This window comes from Nicotiana tomentosiformis, chromosome 8 (assembly GCF_000390325.3).
Source record: "Nicotiana tomentosiformis chromosome 8, ASM39032v3, whole genome shotgun sequence".
Classification (NCBI taxonomy): Eukaryota; Viridiplantae; Streptophyta; class Magnoliopsida; order Solanales; family Solanaceae; genus Nicotiana; species Nicotiana tomentosiformis.
In genome coordinates, this window is record NC_090819.1 from 439,228 (window position 1) to 457,894 (window position 18,667).

Sequence of the window (18,667 nt, forward strand, 5' to 3'; positions counted from 1 at the left end):
TGGCAACATAACGGCGAAGCATCGTGCAAGTAGCGCGGCAAGGTGCTGTGCGCATGAGGCTAAGCACAGTACGTGCCGACTGACATCGGATGTTGGGGGCAACATCGGGAGGCGACATCGCTTGTGGCTGCAGATGGCTTTTGGAAACGGAATGGCAAAGCATCTTGCAAGTAGCGCCGCAAGGTGCCGTGCGCATGGGGCTAAACTCAGTACGTGCCGATTGGCATAGTTTGTTGTGAGTTGTGTCTGGCGTCGCTCGTGGCGACTGATGGATTTTGTTAACGGAACGGCGAGGCCTCGTGCAAGTAGCGCCGCAAGGTGCCATGCGCATGGGGCTAAAATCAGTACGTTCCGAATTCCATCAGTTGTTATAGGCAACATCGGGAGGCGACATCGCTCATGGCGGCTGATGGATTTTGGCAACGGAACGGCGAGGCCTCGTGCAAGTAGCGCCGCAAGGTGCCATGATCATGGGGCTAAACTCAGTACGTTCCGAATGCCATTTGTTTTTACAGGCAATATCGGGAGGCGCCATCGCTCGTGGCGGCTGATGGCTTTTGGCTATGAAACGGCGAGGCCTCGTGCAAGTAGCGTCGCAAGGTGCCGTGCGCATGGTGCTAAACTCAGTACGTGCCGATTGCCATCGGTTGTTGTGAGTTGTGTCTGGCGTCTCTTGTGGCGGCTGATGGCTTTTGGCAATGGAACAGAGAGGCCTCGTGCAAGTAATACTGCAAGGTGCCGTGCGCATGAGGCTAAACTCAGTACGTTCTGAATGCCATCGATTGTTGTGGGCAACATTAGGAGGAGACATCGCTCGCGGCGACTGTTGGCTTTTGGCAACGCAACGGCGAGGCCTCGTGCAAATAGCACCGCAAATGTGACGTGCGTATAGGGCTAAACTTAGTACGTGCCGATTGCCATAGGTTGTTGTGAGTTGTGTCTGGCGTCGCTCGTGGCGGCTGATTGCTTTTGGCAACGGAATGCCGAGGCCTCGTGCAAGTAGCGCCGTAAGGAGCCATGCGCATGGGACTAAACTCGGTACGTTCCGAATGCCATCGGTTGTTGTGGGCAATATCGGGAGGCGACATCGCTCGTGGCGGCTAATGGCTTTTGGCAACGGAACGGCGAAGCATCGTGCAAGTAGCACCGCAAGGTGCCGTGCGCATGGGGCTAAGCTCAGTACGTGCCGACTGCCATCGGTTGTTGGGGGCAACATCGGAAGGCGACATTGGTGTGGCGGCTGATAGCTTTTGGCAACGAAACGGCGAGGCCTCGTGCAAATAGCGCCGCAAATGTGCCGTGCGTATAGGGCTAAACTTAGTACATGCCGATTGCCATCGGTTGTTGTGGGAAACATCGGGAGGCCATCGCTCGTGGCGGCTGATGGCTTTTGGCAACGGAACGGCGAGGCCTCGTGCAAGTAGCGCCGTAAGGTGCCGTGCGCTTGGGGCTAAGCTTAGTACGTGCCGATTGTCATCGATTGTTGTGAGTTGTGTCTGGCGTCGCTCGTGGCGGCTGATGGCTTTTTGCAACGGAACGGCGAGGCCTCGTGCAAGTAGCACCGCAAGGTGCCATGCCCATGAGGCTAAACTCAGTACGTTCCGAATGCCATCGATTGTTGGGGGCAACATCGGGAGGCAACATGGCTCTTGTCGGATGCTGTCTTTTGGCAACGGAACGGCAAGGCCTTCTGCATGTAGCGCCACAAGGTGCAGTGCACATGGGGCAAAGCTCAGTACGTGTCGATTGCCATTGGTTTTTGGGGGCAACATCGGGAGGCGACATCGCTCGTGGCGACTGTTGGCTTTTGGAAAATGAACGGCGAAGCCTTGTGCAAGTAGCGCCGCAAGGTGCCGTGCGCATGGGGCTAAAATCAGTATGTGCCGATTGCCATAGGTTGTTGTGAGTTGTGTCTCGCGTCGCTCGTGGCGGCTGATGGCTTTTGGCAACGGAACGTCGAGGCCTCGTGCAAGTAGCGCCGCAAGGAGCCATGCGCATGGGACTAAACTCAGTACGTTCCGAATTCCATCGATTTGTTGTGGGAAACATTAGGAGGCGACATCGCTCGTGGCGGCTGATTTGCTTTTAGCAACGGAACGGCGAAGCATCGTGCAAGTAGTGCCGCAAGGTGCCGTGCGCATGGGGCTAAGCTCAGTACGTGCCGACTGCCATCGGTTGTTGGGGGCAACATCGGGAGGCGACATCGGTGTAGCGGCTGATAGCTTTTGGCAAAGGAACGGCGAGGCCTCGTGCAAAAAGCGCCGCAAAGGTGCAGTGTGCATCGGGATAAACTTAGTACGTGTTGATTGCCATCGTTTGTTGTGAGTTGTGTCTGGCATCGCTTGTGGCGGCTGATGGGTTTTGTCAACGGAACAACGAGGCCGCGTGCAATTAGCACTGCAAGGTGCCGTGTGCGTGGAGCTAAACGCAGTACGTGCCGATTTCCATCGGTTGTTGTAGGAAACATCGGGTGGCGACATCGCTCATGGCGGCTGATGGCTTTTGGCAACGGAACGGCGAGGCCTCGTGCAAGTAGCGCCGCAAGGTTTCGCGCACATGGGGCTAAGCTTAGTATATGCCGATTGCAGTCAGTTTTTGTGAGTTATGTCTGGCATCGCTCGTGGCAGCTGATGGCTTTTGGCAACGGAACAGCGAAGCCTCATGCAAGTAGCGCCACAAGGTGCCGTGCGCATGGGGCTAAGCTCAGTAAGTGCTGATTGCCATCGGTTGTTGGGGGCAACATCGGGAGGCGACATCGCTCGTGGTGGCTGATGGCTTTCGGCAACGGAATGGCTAGGCCTCATGCAAGTAGCACCGCAGGGTGTCGTGCGCATGGGGTTGAACTTAGTACGTTCAAAATGCCATCGGTTGTTGTAGGAAACATCGGGAGGCGACATCGCTCATGGCGGCTGATGGCTATTGGCAACGGAACGGCGAGGCCTCGTGCAAGTATTGCCTCAAGGTTTCCTGCACATGGGGCTAAGCTTAGTACATGCCGATTGCAGTCGGTTTTTGTGAGTTATGTCTGGCATCGCTCGTGGCAGCTGATGGCTTTTGGCAACGCAACGGCGAGGCCTCGTGCAAATAGCACCGCAAATGTGACGTGCGTATAGGGCTAAACTTAGTACGTGCCGATTGCCATCGGTTGTTGTAGGAAACATCGGGAGGCGACATCGCTCGTGGCGGATGATGGCTTTTGGCAACAGAAAGGCGAGGCCTCGTGCAAGTAGCGCCGTAAGGTGCCATGCGCTTGGGGCTAAGCTTAGTACGTGCCGATTGCCATCGGTTGTTGTGAGTTGTGTCTGGCGTCGCTCGTGGCGGCTGATGGCTTTTTGCAATGGAATAGCGAGGCCTCGTGCAAGTAGCGCAGCAAGGTGCCATGCACATGGGGCTAAACTCAGTACGTTCCGAATGCCATCGGTTGTTATGGGCAACATTGGGAGGCAACATCGCTCGTGGTGACTGATGGCTTTTGGCAACATAACGGCGAAGCATCATGCAAGTAGCGCGGCAAGGTGCTGTGCGCATGGGGCTAAGCACAGTACGTGCTGACTGACATCGGATGTTGGGGGCAACATCGGGAGGCGACATCGCTTGTGGCGGCAGATGGCTTTTGGCAACGGAATGGCAAAGCATCTTGCAAGTAGCGCCGCAAGGTGCCGTGCGCATGGGGCTAAACTCAGTACGTGCCGATTGGCATAGTTTGTTGTGAGTTGTGTCTGGCGTCGCTCGTGGCGACTGATGGATTTTGTTAACGGAACGGCGAGGCCTCGTGCAAGTAGCGCCGCAAGGTGCCATGCGCATGGGGCTAAAATCAGTACGTTCTGAATGCCATCAGTTGTTATAGGCAACATCGGGAGGCACTATCGCTCTTGGCGGCTGATGGCTTTTGGCAACGGAACGGCGAAGCATCGCGCAAGTAGCGCTGCAAGGTGTCGTGCGCATGGGGCTAAGCTCAGTACGTGCCGACTGCCATCGGTTATTAGGGGCAACATCGGGAGGCGACATCGGTGTCGCGGCTGATAGATTTTGGCAACGGAATGGCGAGGCTTCGTGCAAGTAGCGCCGCAAGGTGCCATGCTCATGGGGCTAAACTTAGTACGTTCCGAATGCCATCGGATGTTGTGGGAAACATCGGGAGGCGACATCGCTCGTAGCGGCTGATGGCGTTTGGCAACGGAACGGCGAAGCATCGTGCAAATAGCGCTGCAAGGTGCCGTGCGCATGGGGCTAAGCTCAGTACGTGCCGACTGCTATCAGTTGTTAGGGCCAACATCGGGAGGCGACATCGGTGTGGCGGCTGATAGCTTTTGGCAACAGAACGGCGAGGCTTCGTGCAAGTAGCGCCGCAAGGTGCCGTGCGCATGGGGCTAAACTCAGTACGTGTCGATTGCCATCGGTTGTTGTGAGTTATGTCTGGCGTAGCTCGTGACGGCTGATGGCTTTTTGCAACGGAACGGCGAGGCCTCGTGCAAGTTGCACCGTAAGGTGTCGTGCGCATGGGGCTAAACACAGTACGTTCCGAATGCCATCGGTTGTCGCGGGCAACATTGGGAGGCGACATCGCTCGTGGCGGCTGATGGCTTTTGGCAACGGAACGGCGAAGCGTCGTGCAAGTAGCGCCGCAAGGTGCCGTGCATATGGGGCTAAGCTCAGTACATACCGATTGCCATCGGTTGGTGTGTGCAACATCGGGAGGCAACATCGCTCATGGCGGATGATGGCTTTTGGTAATGGAACGGCAAGGTCTCGTGCAAGTATCACCGCAAGGTGCCGTGCGCATGGGGCTAAGCTCAGTACGTGCCGACTGCCATCAGTTGTTGGGGGAAACATCGGGAGGCGACATCGGTGTGGCGGCTGATAGCTTTTGGCAACGGAACGGCGAGGCCTTGTGCAAGTAGCGCCGCAAGGTGCCATGCGCATGGGGTAAACTCAATACGTTCTGAATGCCATCGGTTATTGTGAGCAACATCGGGAGGCGACAACGCTCGTGGCGGCTGATGGCTTTTGGCAACGGAATGGCGAAGCGTTGTGCAAGTAGCGCCGTAAGGTACCGTACGTATGGGGCTAAGCTCAGTACGTGCCGATTGCCATCGGTTGTTGTGGGCAACATCTGGAGGAGACATCGCTCGTGGTGGCTGATGCCTTTTGGCAACGGAACGGCGAAGCGTACTACAAGAAGTGCCGCAAGGTGCCGTGCGCATGGGGCTAAGCTCAGTACGTGCCGACTGCAATCGGTTGTTGGGGGCAACATCGAAAGGAGACATCGCTCGTGTCGGCTGATGGCATTTGGCAACGGAACGGCGAGGCCTCATGCAAGTAGTGCCACAAGGTGCTATGCGCATGGGCCTATGCTCAGTACGTGCCGATTGCAATCAGTTTTTAGGGGCAACATCGGGAGTCGACAGCGCTCGTGGCGACTGATGGCATTTGGAAATGGAATGGCGAAGCCTCGTGCAAGTACCGCCGCAAGGAGCCGTGCGTATGGGGCTAAGCTCAGTACGTGCCGATTGCCATCGGTTGTTGTGGGCAACATCGGGAGGCGACATCGCTCGTGTCGGCTGATGGCTTTTGGCAACGGAACGGCGAGGCCTCGTGCAAGTAGTGCCACAAGGTGTTGTGCGCATGGGGCTAAGCTCAGAACGCGCCGATTGCAATCGGTGTTTGTGGCAACATCGGGAGTCGACATCGCTCATGGCGACTGATGGCTTTCAGAAACGGAATGGCGAAGCCTCGTGCAAGTAGCGCCAAAAGGAGTCAGGCGTATAGGTCTAAGCTCAGTACATGCTGATTGCCATCGGTTTTTGTGGGCAACATCGGGAGGCGACATCGCTCATGACGGCTGATGGCTTTTGGCAATGGAACGGCGAGGCCTCGTGCAAGTAGCATCGCAAGGTGCCATGCGCATGGGGCTAAACTCAGTACGTGTCGATTGCCATCGGTTGTTGTGAGTTGTGTCTGGCGTCGCTCGTGGTGGCTAATGGCTTTTGGCAACGGAACGGCGAGGCCTCGTGCAAGTTGCGCCGTAAGGTGCCGTGCGCATGGGGCTAAACACAGTACGTTCCGAATGCCACCGGTTGTTGTGGGCAACATCGGGAGGCGACATCGCTCGTGGCGGCTGATTGCGTTTGGCAACGGAACGGCGAAGCATCGTGCAAGTCGCGCCGCAAGGTGCCGTGCGTATGGGGATAAGCTCAGTACGTGCCGATTGCCATCGGTTGGTGTGGGCAACATCGGGAGGCAACATCGCTCGTGGCGGATGATGGCTTTTGGCAAAGGAATGGCGAGGTCTCGTTCAAGTATCACCGCAAGGTGCCGTGAGCATGGGGCTAAGCTCAGTACGTGCCGACTGCCATCGGTTGTTGGGGGAAACGTCGGGAGGAGACATCGCTCGTGTCGGCTGATGGCTTTTGGCAACGGAACGGCGAGGCCTCGTGCAAGTAGTGCCACAAGGTGCTATACGCATGGGCCTAAGCTCAGTACGTGCCGATTGCAATCGGTTTTTAGGGGCAACATCGGGAGTCGACATCGCTCGTGGCGACTGATGGCATTTGGAAACGGAATAGCGACGCCTCGTGCAAGTAGCACCGCAAGGAGCCGTGCGTATGGGGCTAAGCTTAGTACGTGCCGATTGCCATCGGTTTTTGTGGGCAACATCACGAGGCAACATCGCTCGTGGCGGCTGATGGCTTTTGGCAACGGAACGGCGAGGCCTCGTGCAAGTAGCGCCACAAGGTGCCGTGAGCATGGGGCTAAACTCAGTACGTGCTGAGTGCCATCGGTTGTTGTGAGTTGTGTTTGGTGTCGCTCGTGGCGGCTGATGGCTTTTTGCAATGGAATAGCGAGGCCTCGTGCAAGTAGGGCTTCAAGGTGCCGTGCACATGGGGCTAAACTCAGTACGTTTCGAATGCCATCGGTTGTTATGGGCAACATCGAGAGGCAACATCGCTCGTGGCGGCTGATGGCTTTTGGCAACATAACGGTGAAGCGTCGTGCAAGTAGCGCGACAAGGTTCCGTGCGCATGGGGCTAAGCACAGTACGTGCCGACTGCCATCGGATGTTGGGGGCAACATTGGGAGGCGACATCGCTTGTGGCGGCAGATGGCTTTTGGCAACGGAATGGTAAAGCATCTTGCAAGTAGCGCCGCAAGGTGCCGTGCGCATGGGGCTAAACTCAGTACATGCCGACTACCATCTGTTGGGGGCAACATCGGAAGGAGACATCGCTCGTGGTGGCTGATGGCTTTTGGCAACGGAATGGCAAAGCGTCGTGCAAGTAGCGCCGAAAGGTGTCGAGCGCATGGGGCTAAGCTGAGTACGTGCCGATTGCCATCGGTTGTTGTGGGCAACATCGGGAGTCGACATCGCTCATGGCGACTGATGGCATTTGGAAACGGAACGGCGAAGCCTCGTGCAAGTAGCGCCGCAAGGAGCCGTGCGTATGGGTCTAAGCTTAGTACGCGCCGATTGCCATCGGTTTTTGTGGGCAACATCAGGAGGCGACATCGCTCGTGGCGGCAGATGGCTTTTGGCAATGGAACGGCGAGGCCTCGTGCAAGTAGCGCCGCATGATGCCGTGTGCATGGGGCTAAACTCAGTACGTGCTGAGTGCCATCGGTTATTGTGAGTTGTGTCTGGTGTCGCTCGTGGCGGCTGATGGCTTTTTGCAATGGAATAGCGAGGCCTCGTACAAGTAGCGCTGCAAGGTGCCGTGCACATGGGGCTAAACTCAGTACGTTCCGAATGCCATCGGTTGTTATGGGCAATATCGGGAGGCAACATCGCTCGTGGCGACTAATAGCTTTTGGCAATGTAACGGTGAAGCGTCTTGCAAGTAGCGTGGCAAGGTGCCGTGCGCATGGGGCTAAGCACGGTACGTGCCGACTGCCATCGGATGTTGGGGGCAACATCGGGAGGCGACATCGCTTGTGGCAGCTGATGGCTTTTGGCAACGGAACGGCGAAGCGTCGTGCAAGTAGCGCCGAAAGGTGTCGTGCATATGGGGCTAAGCTCAGAACGTGCCGATTGCCATCGGTTGTTGTGGGCAACATCGGGAGGTGACATCGCTCGTGTTGGCTGATGGCTTTTTGCAGCGGAACGGCGAAGCGTCCTACAAGAAGTGTCACAAGGCATCGTGCGCATGGGGCTAAGCTCAGTACGTGCCGATTGCCATCGGTTGTTGTGGGCAACATCAGGAGTCGACATCGCTCGTGGTGACTGATGGCATTTGGAAACGGAACGGCGAAGCCTCGTGCAAGTAGCGCCGCAAGGAGCCATGCGTATGGGGCTAAGCTTAGTTCGTGCTGATTGCCATCGGTTTTTGTGGGCAACATCAGGAGGCGACATCGCTCGTGGCGGCAGATGGCTTTTGGCAACGGAACGGCGAGGCCTCGTGCAAGTAGCGCCGCAAGGTGCCGTGTGCATGGGGCTAAACTCAGTACGTGCTGAGTGCCATCGGTTATTGTGAGTTGTGTCTGGTGTCGCTCGTGGCGGCTGATGGCTTTTTGCAATGGAATAGCGAGGCCTCGTACAAGTAGCGCTGCAAGGTGCCGTGCACATGGGGCTAAACTCAGTATGTTCCGAATGCCATTGGTTGTTATGGGCAATATCTGGAGGCAACATCGCTCGTGGTGGCTGATGCCTTTTGGCAACGTAACGGTGAAGCTTCTTGCAAGTAGCGCGGCAAGGTGCTGTGTGCATGGGGCTAAACACAGTACGTGCCGACTGCCATCGGATGTTCGGGGCAATATCGGGAGGCGACATCGCTTGTGGCGGCAGATGGCTTTTGACAACGGAATGGTAAAGCATCTTGCAAGTAGCGCCGCAAGGTGCCGTGCGCATGGGGATAAACTCAGTACGTGCCGATTGCCATAGGTTGTTGTGAGTTGTGTCTGGCGTCGCTCGTGGCGGCTGATGGATTTTGTTAACGGAACGGCGAGGCCTCGTGCAAGTAGCGCCGCAAGGTGCCGTGCGCATGGGGCTAAACACAGTACGTTCCGAATGCCACCAGTTGTTGTGGGCAACATTGGGAGGCGACATCGCTCGTGGCGGCTGATTGCGTTTGGCAACGGAACGGCGAAGCATCGTGCAAGTCGCGTCGCAAGGTGCCGTGCGTATGGGGATAAGCTCAGTACGTGCCGATTGCCATCGGTTGGTGTGGGCAACATCGGGAGGCAACATCGCTCGTGGCGGATGATGGCTTTTGGCAAAGGAATGGTAAAGCATCTCGTTCAAGTATCACCGCAAGGTGCCGTGAGCATGGGGCTAAGCTCAGTACGTGCCGACTGCCATCGGTTGTTGGGGGAAACGTCGGGAGGAGACATCGCTCGTGTCGGCTGATGGCTTTTGGCAACGGAACGGCGAGGCCTCGTGCAAGTAGTGCCACAAGGTGCTATACGCATGGGCCTAAGCTCAGTACGTGCCGATTGCAATCGGTTTTTAGGGGCAACATCGGGAGTCGACATCGCTCGTGGCGACTGATGGCATTTGGAAACGGAATAGCGACGCCTCGTGCAAGTAGCACCGCAAGGAGCCGTGCGTATGGGGCTAAGCTTAGTACGTGCCGATTGCCATCGGTTTTTGTGGGCAACATCACGAGGCAACATCGCTCGTGGCGGCTGATGGCTTTTGGCAACGGAACGGCGAGGCCTCGTGCAAGTAGCGCCGCAAGGTGCCGTGAGCATGGGGCTAAACTCAGTACGTGCTGAGTGCCATCGGTTGTTGTGAGTTGTGTTTGGTGTCGCTCGTGGCGGCTGATGGCTTTTTGCAATGGAATAGCGAGGCCTCGTGCAAGTAGGGCTTCAAGGTGCCGTGCACATGGGGCTAAACTCAGTACGTTTCGAATGCCATCGGTTGTTATGGGCAACATCGAGAGGCAACATCGCTCGTGGCGGCTGATGGCTTTTGGCAACATAACGGTGAAGCGTCGTGCAAGTAGCGCGACAAGGTTCCGTGCGCATGGGGCTAAGCACAGTACGTGCCGACTGCCATCGGATGTTGGGGGCAACATTGGGAGGCGACATCGCTTGTGGCGGCAGATGGCTTTTGGCAACGGAATGGTAAAGCATCTTGCAAGTAGCGCCGCAAGGTGCCGTGCGCATGGGGCTAAACTCAGTACATGCCGACTACCATCTGTTGGGGGCAACATCGGAAGGAGACATCGCTCGTGGTGGCTGATGGCTTTTGGCAACGGAATGGCAAAGCGTCGTGCAAGTAGCGCCGAAAGGTGTCGAGCGCATGGGGCTAAGCTCAGTACGTGCCGATTGCCATCGGTTGTTGTGGGCAACATCGGGAGTCGACATCGCTCGTGGCGACTGATGGCATTTGGAAACGGAACGGCGAAGCCTCGTGCAAGTAGCGCCGCAAGGAGCCGTGCGTATGGGGCTAAGCTTAGTACGCGCCGATTGCCATCGGTTTTTGTGGGCAACATCAGGAGGCGACATCGCTCGTGGCGGCAGATGGCTTTTGGCAACGGAACGGCGAGGCCTCGTGCAAGTAGCGCCGCAAGATGCCGTGTGCATGGGGCTAAACTCAGTACGTGCTGAGTGCCATCGGTTATTGTGAGTTTTGTCTGGTGTCGCTCGTGGCGGCTGATGGCTTTTTGCAATGGAATATCGAGGCCTCGTACAAGTAGCGCTGCAAGGTGCCGTGCACATGGGGCTAAACTCAGTACGTTCCGAATGCCATCGGTTGTTATGGGCAATATCGGGAGGCAACATCACTCGTGGTGACTAATGGCTTTTGGCAATGTAACGGTGAAGCGTCTTGCAAGTAGCGCGGCAAGGTGCCGTGCGCATGGGGCTAAGCACGGTACGTGCCGACTGCCATCGGATGTTGGGGGCAACATCGGGAGGCGACATCGCTTGTGGCGGCTGATGGCTTTTGGCAACGGAACGGCGAAGCGTCGTGCAAGTAGCGCCGAAAGGTGTCGTGCATATGGGGCTAAGCTCAGTACGTGCCGATTGCCATCGGTTGTTGTGGGCAACATCGGGAGGCGACATCGCTCGTGTTGGCTGATGGCTTTTTGCAGCGGAACGGCAAAGCGTCCTACAAGAAGTGTCACAAGGCGTCGTGCGCATAGGGCTAAGCTCAGTACGTGCCGATTGCCATCGGTTGTTGTGGGCAACATCGGGAGTCGACATCGCTCGTGGCGACTGATGGCATTTGGAAATGGAATGGCGAAGCCTCGTGCAAGTAGCGCCGCAAGGGGCCGTGCATATGGGGCTAAGCTTAGTACGTGCCGATTGCCATCTGTTTTTGTGGGCAACATCGGGAGGCGACATCGCTCGTGGCGGCTGATGGCTTTTGGCAACGGAACGGCGAGGCCTCGTGCAAGTAGCGCCGCAAGGTGCCGTGTGCATGGGGCTAAACTCAGTACGTGCTGAGTGCCATCGGTTATTGTGAGTTGTGTCTGGTGTCGCTCGTGGCGGCTGATGGCTTTTTGCAATGGAATAGCGAGGCCTCGTACAAGTAGCGCTGCAAGGTGCCGTGCACATGGGGCTAAACTCAGTATGTTCCGAATGCCATTGGTTGTTATGGGCAATATCGGGAGGCAACATCGCTCGTGGTGGCTGATGCCTTTTGGCAACGTAACGGTGAAGCTTCTTGCAAGTAGCGCGGCAAGGTGCTGTGCGCATGGGGCTAAACACAGTACGTGCCGACTGCCATCGGATGTTCGGGGCAATATCGGGAGGCGACATCGCATGTGGCGGCAGATGGCTTTTGACAACGGAATGGTAAAGCATCTTGCAAGTAGCGCCGCAAGGTGCCGTGCGCATGGGGATAAACTCAGTACGTGCCGATTGCCATAGGTTGTTGTGAGTTGTGTCTGGCGTCGCTCGTGGTGGCTGATGGATTTTGTTAACGGAACGGCGAGGCCTCGTGCAAGTAGCGCCGCAAGGTGCCATGCGCATGGGGCTAAACTCAGTATGTTCCGAATGCCATCAGTTGTTATAGGCAACATCGGGAGGCACTATCGCTCGTGGCGGCTGATGGCTTTTGGCAACGGAACAGCGAAGCGTCGCGCAAGTAGCGCTGCAAGGTGTCATGCGCATGGGGCTAAACTCAGTACATGCCGAATGCCATCTGTTGTTGGGGGCAACATCGGAAGGAGACATCGCTCGTGGCGGCTGATGGCTTTTGGCAACGGAATGGCAAAGCGTCGTGCAAGTAGCGCCGCAAGGTACCGTGCGTATGGGGCTAAGCTCAGTACGTGCCGATTGCCATCGGTTGTTGTGGGCAACATCGGGAGGCGACATCGCTCGTGGTGGCTGATGGCTTTTGGCAACGGAACGGCGAAGCGTCCTACAAGAAGTGCTGCGAGGTGCCGTGCGCAAGGGGCTAAGCACAGTACGTGCCGACTGCCATCGGATGTTGGGTGCAACATCGGGAGGCGACATCGCTTGTGCCAGCAGATGGCGTTTTGCAACGGAATGGTAAAGCATCTTGCAAGTAGCGCCGCAAGGTGCCGTGCGCATGGGGCTAAACTCAGTACATGCCGACTGCCATCTGTTATTGGGGACAACATCGGAAGGAGACATCGCTCGTGTCGGCTGATGGCTTTTGGCAACGGAACAGCGAGGCCTCGTGCAAGTAGTGCCACAAGGTGCTATGCGCATGGGCCTAAGCTCAGTACGTGCCGATTGCAATCGGTTTTTAGGGGCAACATCGGGAGTCGACATCGCTCGTGGCGACTGATGGCATTTGGAAATGGAATGGCGAAGCCTCGTGCAAGTAGCGCCGCAAGGGGCCGTGCATATGGGGCTAAGCTTAGTACGTGCCGATTGCCATCTGTTTTTGTGGGCAACATCGGGAGGCGACATCGCTCGTGGCGGCTGATGGCTTTTGGCAACGGAACGGCGAGGCCTCGTGCAAGTAGCGCCGCAAGGTGCCGTGTGCATGGGGCTAAACTCAGTACGTGCTGAGTGCCATCGGTTATTGTGAGTTGTGTTTGGTGTCGCTCGTGGCGGCTGATGGCTTTTTGCAATGGAATAGCGAGGCCTCGTACAAGTAGCGCTGCAAGGTGCCGTGCACATGGGGCTAAACTCAGTATGTTCCGAATGCCATTGGTTGTTATGGGCAATATCGGGAGGCAACATCGCTCGTGGTGGCTGATGCCTTTTGGCAACGTAACGGTGAAGCTTCTTGCAAGTAGCGCGGCAAGGTGCTGTGCGCATGGGGCTAAACACAGTACGTGCCGACTGCCATCGGATGTTCGGGGCAATATCGGGAGGCGACATCGCTTGTGGCGGCAGATGGCTTTTGACAACGGAATGGTAAAGCATCTTGCAAGTAGCGCCGCAAGGTGCCGTGCGCATGGGGATAAACTCAGTACGTGCCGATTGCCATAGGTTGTTGTGAGTTGTGTCTGGCGTCGCTCGTGGCGGCTGATGGATTTTGTTAACGGAACGGCGAGGCCTCGTGCAAGTAGCGCCGCAAGGTGCCGTGCGCATGGGGCTAAACACAGTACGTTCCGAATGCCATCAGTTGTTATAGGCAACATCGGGAGGCACTATCGCTCGTGGCGGCTGATGGCTTTTGGCAACGGAACAACGAAGCGTCGCGCAAGTAGCGCTGCAAGGTGTCATGCGCATGGGGCTAAACTCAGTACATGCCGAATGCCATCTGTTGTTGGGGGCAACATCGGAAGGAGACATCGCTCGTGGCGGCTGATGGCTTTTGGCAACGGAATGGCAAAGCGTCGTGCAAGTAGCGCCGCAAGGTACCGTGCGTATGGGGCTAAGCTCAGTACGTGCCGATTGCCATCGGTTGTTGTGGGCAACATCGGGAGGCGACATCGCTCGTGGTGGCTGATGGCTTTTGGCAACGGAACGGCGAAGCGTCCTACAAGAAGTGCTGCGAGGTGCCGTGCGCAAGGGGCTAAGCACAGTACGTGCCGACTGCCATCGGATGTTGGGGGCAACATCGGGAGGCGACATCGCTTGTGCCAGCAGATGGCGTTTTGCAACGGAATGGTAAAGCATCTTGCAAGTAGCGCCGCAAGGTGCCGTGCGCATGGGGCTAAACTCAGTACATGCCGACTGCCATCTGTTATTGGGGACAACATCGGAAGGAGACATCGCTCGTGTCGGCTGATGGCTTTTGGCAACGGAACAGCGAGGCCTCGTGCAAGTAGTGCCACAAGGTGCTATGCGCATGGGCCTAAGCTCAGTACGTGCCGATTGCAATCGGTTTTTAGGGGCAACATCGGGAGTCGACATCGCTCGTGGCGACTGATGGCATTTGGAAATGGAATGGCGAAGCCTCGTGCAAGTAGCGCCGCAAGGGGCCGTGCATATGGGGCTAAGCTTAGTACGTGCCGATTGCCATCTGTTTTTGTGGGCAACATCGGGAGGCGACATCGCTCGTGGCGGCTGATGGCTTTTGGCAACGGAACGGCGAGGCCTCGTGCAAGTAGCGCCGCAAGGTGCCGTGTGCATGGGGCTAAACTCAGTACGTGCTGAGTGCCATCGGTTATTGTGAGTTGTGTTTGGTGTCGCTCGTGGCGGCTGATGGCTTTTTGCAATGGAATAGCGAGGCCTCGTACAAGTAGCGCTGCAAGGTGCCGTGCACATGGGGCTAAACTCAGTATGTTCCGAATGCCATTGGTTGTTATGGGCAATATCGGGAGGCAACATCGCTCGTGGTGGCTGATGCCTTTTGGCAACGTAACGGTGAAGCTTCTTGCAAGTAGCGCGGCAAGGTGCTGTGCGCATGGGGCTAAACACAGTACGTGCCGACTGCCATCGGATGTTCGGGGCAATATCGGGAGGCGACATCGCTTGTGGCGGCAGATGGCTTTTGACAACGGAATGGTAAAGCATCTTGCAAGTAGCGCCGCAAGGTGCCGTGCGCATGGGGATAAACTCAGTACGTGCCGATTGCCATAGGTTGTTGTGAGTTGTGTCTGGCGTCGCTCGTGGCAGCTGATGGATTTTGTTAACGGAACGGCGAGGCCTCGTGCAAGTAGCGCCGCAAGGTGCCATGCGCATGGGGCTAAACTCAGTACGTTCCGAATGCCATCAGTTGTTATAGGCAACATCGGGAGGCACTATCGCTCGTGGCGGCTGATGGCTTTTGGCAACGGAACAGCGAAGCGTCGCGCAAGTAGCGCTGCAAGGTGTCATGCGCATGGGGCTAAACTCAGTACATGCCGAATGCCATCTGTTGTTGGGGGCAACATCGGAAGGAGACATCGCTCGTGGCGGCTGATGGCTTTTGGCAACGGAATGGCAAAGCGTCGTGCAAGTAGCACCGCAAGGTACCGTGCGTATGGGGCTAAGCTCAGTACGTGCCGATTGCCATCGGTTGTTGTGGGCAACATCGGGAGGCGACATCGCTCGTGGTGGCTGATGGCTTTTGGCAACGGAACGGCGAAGCGTCCTACAAGAAGTGCTGCGAGGTGCCGTGCGCAAGGGGCTAAGCACAGTACGTGCCGACTGCCATCGGATGTTGGGGGCAACATCGGGAGGCGACATCGCTTGTGCCAGCAGATGGCTTTTTGCAACGGAATGGTAAAGCATCTTGCAAGTAGCGCCGCAAGGTGCCGTGCGCATGGGCTAAACTCAGTACATGCCGACTGCTATCTGTTATTGGGGACAACATCGGAAGGAGACATCGCTCGTGTCGGCTGATGGCTTTTGGCAACGGAACAGCGAGGCCTCGTGCAAGTAGTGCCACAAGGTGCTATGCGCATGGGCCTAAGCTCAGTACGTGCCGATTGCAATCGGTTTTTAGGGGCAACATCGGGAGTCGACATCGCTCGTGGCGACTGATGGCATTTGGAAATGGAATGGCGAAGCCTCGTGCAAGTAGCGCCGCAAGGGGCCGTGCATATGGGGCTAAGCTTAGTACGTGCCGATTGCCATCTGTTTTTGTGGGCAACATCGGGAGGCGACATCGCTCGTGGCGGCTGATGGCTTTTGGCAACGGAACGGCGAGGCCTCGTGCAAGTAGCGCCACAAGGTGCCGTGCGCATGGGGCTAAACTCAGTACGTGCTGAGTGCCATCGGTTGTTGTGAGTTGTGTCTGGTGTCGCTCGTGGCGGCTGATGGCTTTTTGGAATGGAATAGCGAGGCCTCGTACAAGTAGCGCTGCAAGGTGCCGTGCACATGGGGCTAAACTCAGTACGTTCGAATGCCATCGGTTGTTATGAGCAACATCGGGAGGCAACATCGCTCGTGGCGACTGATGGCTTTTGGCAACGTAACGGCGAAGAGTCGTGCAAGTAGCGCGGCAAGGTGCCGTGCGCATGGGGCTAAGCACAGTACGTGCCGACTGACATTGGATGTTGGGGGCAACATCGGGAGGCGACATCGCTTGTGGCGGCAGATGGCTTTTGGCAACGGAATGGCAAAGCATCTTGCAAGTAGTGCCGCAAGGTGCCGTGCGCATGGGGCTAAACTCAGTACGTGTCGATTGCCATAGGTTGTTGTGAGTTGTGTTTGGCGTCGCTCGTGGCGGCTGATGGATTTTGTTAACGGAACGGCGAGGCCACGTGCAAGTAGCACCGCAAGGTGCCATGCGCATGGGGCTAAAATCAGTACGTTCCGAATGCCATCAGTTGTTATAGGCAAAATCGGGAGGCACTATCGCTCGTGGCGGCTGATGGCTTTTGGCAACGGAACGGCGAACCGTCGCCCAAGTAGCACCGCAAGGTGCCGTGCGCATGGGGCTAAGCTCAGTACATGCCGACTGCCTTCAGTTGTTGGGGGCAACATCGGGAGGCGACATCGGTGTGGCGGCTGATAGCTTTTGGCAACCGAACGGCGAGGTCTTGTGCAAGTGGCGCCGCAAGGTGCCGTGCGCATGGGCCAAACTTAGTACGTGTCGATTGCCATCGGTTGTTGTGAGTTGCATCTCCTGTCGCTCGTGGCGGCTGATGGCTTTTGGCAATGGAACGGCGAGGCCTCGTGCATGTTGCGCCGTAAGGTGTCGTGCACACGGGGCTAAACACGGTACGTTCCGAATGCCATCGGTTGTTGTGGGCAACATCGGGAGGCGACATCGCTTGTGGCGGCTTATGGCTTTTGGCAACAGAAAGGCGAAGCATCGTGTAAGTAGCGCTGCAAGGTGTCGTGCGCATGGGGCTAAGCTCAGTACGTGTCGATTGCCATAGGTTGTTGTGAGTTGTGTCTAGCATCGCTCGTGGCGGCTGATGGCTTTTTGCAACGGAACGGCGAAGCGTCGTGCAAGTAGTGCCGAAAGGTGTCGTGCGTATGGGGCTAAGCTCAGTACGTGCCGATTGCCATCGGTTGTTGTGGGCAACATCGGGAGGCGACATCGCTCGTGTTGGTTGATGGCTTTTTGCAGCGGAACGGCGAAGCGTCCTACAAGAAGTGTCGCAAGGTGTCGTGCGCATGGGGCTAAGCTCAGTACGTGCCGATTGCCATCGGTTGTTGTGGGCAACATCGGGAGTCGACATCGCTCGTGGCGACTGATGGAATTTGGAAACGGAACGGCGAAGCCTCGTGCAAGTAGCGCCGCAAGGAGCCGTGCGTATGGGTCTAAGCTTAGTACGCGCCGATTGCCATCGGTTTTTGTGGGCAACATCAGGAAGCGACATCGCTCGTGGCGGCAGATGGCTTTTGGCAACGGAACGGCGAGGCCTCATGCAAGTAGCGCCGCAAGATACCGTGTGCATGGGGCTAAACTCAGTACGTGCTGAGTGCCATCGGTTATTGTGAGTTTAGTCTGGTGTCGCTCGTGGCGGCTGATGGCTTTTTGCAATGGAATAGCGAGGCCTCGTACAAGTAGCGCTGCAAGGTGCCGTGCACATGGGGCTAAACTCAGTACGTTCCGAATGCCATCGGTTGTTATGGGAATTATCGGGAGGCAACATCGCTCGTGGCGGCTGATGCCTTTTGGCAACGTAACGGTGAAGCGTCTTGCAAGTAGCGCGGCAAGGTGCCGTGCGCATGGGGCTAAGCATAGTACGTGCTGACTGCCATCGGATGTTCGGGGCAACATCGGGAGGCGACATCGCTTGTGGCGGCAGATGGCTTTTGGCAACGGAATGGTAAAGCATCTTGCAAGTAGCGCCGCAAGGTGCCGTGCGCATGGGGATAAACTCAGTACGTGCCGATTGCCATAGGTTGTTGTGAGTTGTGTCTGGCGTCGCTCGTGGCGGCTGATGGATTTTGTTAACGGAACGGCGAGGCCTCGTGCAAGTAGCGCCGCAAGGTGCCATGCGCATGGGGCTAAACTCAGTACGTGCTGAGTGCCATCGGTTGTTGTGAGTTGTGTCTGGTGTCGCTCGTGGCGGCTGATGGCTTTTTGCAATGGAATAGCGAGGCCTCGTACAAGTAGCGCTGCAAGGTGCCGTGCACATGGGGCTAAACTCAGTACGTTCGAATGCCATCGGTTGTTATGAGCAACATCGGGAGGCAACATCGGTCGTGGCGACTGATGGCTTTTGGAAACGTAACGGCGAAGTGTCGTGCAAGTAGCGCGGCAAGGTGTCGTACGCATGGGGCTAAGCACAGTATGTGCCGACTGACATCGGATGTTGGGGGCAACATCGGGAGGCGACATCGCTTGTGGCGGCAGATGGCTTTTGGCAACAGAATGGCAAAGCATCTTGCAAGTAGTGTCGCAAGGTGCCGTGCGCATGGGGCTAAACTCAGTTCGTGCCGATTGCCATAGGTTGTTGTGAGTTGTGTTTGGCGT